Source organism: Clinocottus analis, unplaced genomic scaffold, assembly GCF_023055335.1.
Source record: "Clinocottus analis isolate CAN_PGR_092001 unplaced genomic scaffold, fCliAna1.0.p SCAF_20, whole genome shotgun sequence".
Lineage (NCBI taxonomy): Eukaryota > Metazoa > Chordata > Actinopteri > Perciformes > Cottidae > Clinocottus > Clinocottus analis.
In genome coordinates, this window is record NW_027175932.1 from 11,830,060 (window position 1) to 11,832,465 (window position 2,406).

Consider the following 2,406-nt stretch of genomic DNA (forward strand, 5'->3'; position numbering starts at 1 on the left):
AATCACAGCGGAGCTCATTTCCCCCACGGGTGCATATCTAAACAGGATGTCAGGATATGGAAATTATATTTTGCGCATTAGAGGCTCGTTCCCTCCAGAGATATGAGGAGCATCACCAGAGAGAGAGAGTCACATGCTCTCACAAAGGGTTTGCAGAATATTTTTCTTTAGCTCGAGCACAAAGCTGCAAAACACCCAAAGTCAGATAAAGATTTATGAAGCACTTTTATTGGATCAAGGACAGTTTAGTTCATTCAGAGGTGCTCTGCTCTGCCAGTGAGGGGAAACGGTTTGAAACGTAGAAGACTCAAATATCCTTGACAAAGCAGCGGCGCCTCGAGGCCCACTCAAGGTCCCTGGAGAGCTTTTGACCACATCTCATCTCTGTGGGGAGATTGTTGTGTCGACTTCTGTTTCCATGGTCCACAAAGGGAAAAGTACAGTAGTTCTCTCAGGTAGCCACCGAGCTCTGATGTCGTTTACTTTGTTAGCTTGACACACAAACAGCTGGAGGCTAGTGGGAGCGGATCGACATGGACTAACGAGATGTGTTTTCTGTGCTGTCGCAAGTCATCCTGCAGCGATGGGGGGGGGTGGTGGCCTCTGGTAAATGATCTGCCAGGTAGCCGGGCCACTCCTCTCTGCCTCACACAAACTAAAGAAAGAGGTTTTAGTGTGTGCGTCCCGTCCCCTGAGTCAGCGATCTATTTGAAGAAGCAGGGTGTATTTAGTGGGAGCTTTCCTTTTTTAAAGACAGCGCTGTGACAGAAGTGGGTTACGCTTTTCTCATTTCCCTGGCTACTAAACGGGAAGTAAGAGAATGTTTGTTTGAATGGGTTTTAATTTCAGGCCTCAAGGCAATAACAATCCATATTGCTCAGAAAACTGCTGAACTGGTGAGTTGGAGTTTTCCCACGAAGCAGTGTGTCAGTGACTGTAGGATGATGGTGAGAAAAGAGAGTATGAATCCACTACTTCATGATTTAGTTTCAGTACAAAAGGAAGTCATATTCCTTGATGTTCAAGAAGAATAAAGCCCCTTTCTTGATGCTCATTATGGTTTAAGATTTATTTTAATAACCATTCAATATATACACTCGGTAATTGTTTGTGATCGCCTCACTGATAAACATTGTGAGAGTCAGATTGTGATTTTCTGCATAAAAAAGTATTCGTGATGACCTTTCAACATTGACCTTTAACATCAGAAGCAGGATGGGCAACCCGGCGCTGTCACCGGCTCGTTGTCTCGGCTGTGGTTTCTCGCCTGAACGACGTCACATCGGCGAGGGCGAAGCAGGGTTTTGTACCCGCGACGCGGACGCCGTCTTTGTCCTGTGTGGAAGTGCGCCAGCTTCGCTACGTGGTTATTGCGAGGCGCCCACACCAGGTAGCGCTGCTGCGTTGCATTGCCTCCGGGAGAATGAAGCTCTGTATATTTGTTTATAATTTATAAACCGAACCGTAACTTCGATGTATTTCTTACATGTTTGGAGGGCAGCGTAGCGCCGGCGTGATGAGCAGTGACCGCCATGTGAGACAGAGCTCTGAACTCGTAGCTAACGTGACGAACACAGGAGCTTAGACTTCACTACACTATATCTTTGCATAGTGCAATAGTGGTTTGCAGCGATATTATTGTCCTGACATTCGAATGTAGCACTTTTTAAAATACATGATTTAAATTTGAACATAAAGAGTATGGTACATTCCCAAAATATATCACGCTTGATACCATGAAGCTTATCTTTTTACTGAAGAATTAAAACATGTAAATGACTGTTAGACTGTTCAGAGCTCAGTCAGGACTAGTTATGTCACAACCTCCTGGTCCTTTTGAAATGGACTCATAACCAATATTAAGATTGATGGGATGTGGATTCATTGTCTTTTTGTTTATTTAGCTTACATAATAAAGCTTCACAGTAAGCCTTCAGCCAACTCTCTACATCTGTAGTGTGAACAAGATACTGAGGTTCAGGTGCAGTTTCACCCATCACGAGAAGTTACAGTAGTTCAGCTGCTTCAAAGAGAGAGGGAGGGGCTTTTTTTTTACATGTCTGTGTTCCCAGGGGCCCCTTGTCTCATCGTCCGTCAAATCCTATTTCCTATCCATTGAAACTATCCGCTCTCAGCGCGTGTGTGCTGCCTTTTCCCTAATCATAGCAAAAACTAAATCCGTCACTGTCTTCTTTTGTTGCTGTATTATTGCTTCAGGTGTGTTGTTCTTGGCACCGTGCCGTAGAAAGCCAGACGAGCCTGAGGGTGCAAATGAGTTTGAGAAAGTTTGATATGAACTCATACAGCCGCCGCTCTGCCGCTATGTAAATGTGGCAGCTGATGTTCTGGCTGAAGGCGTCCGTATCAGACACAATATTTATTATTTGAAGCCACCTCAGGGCTCAG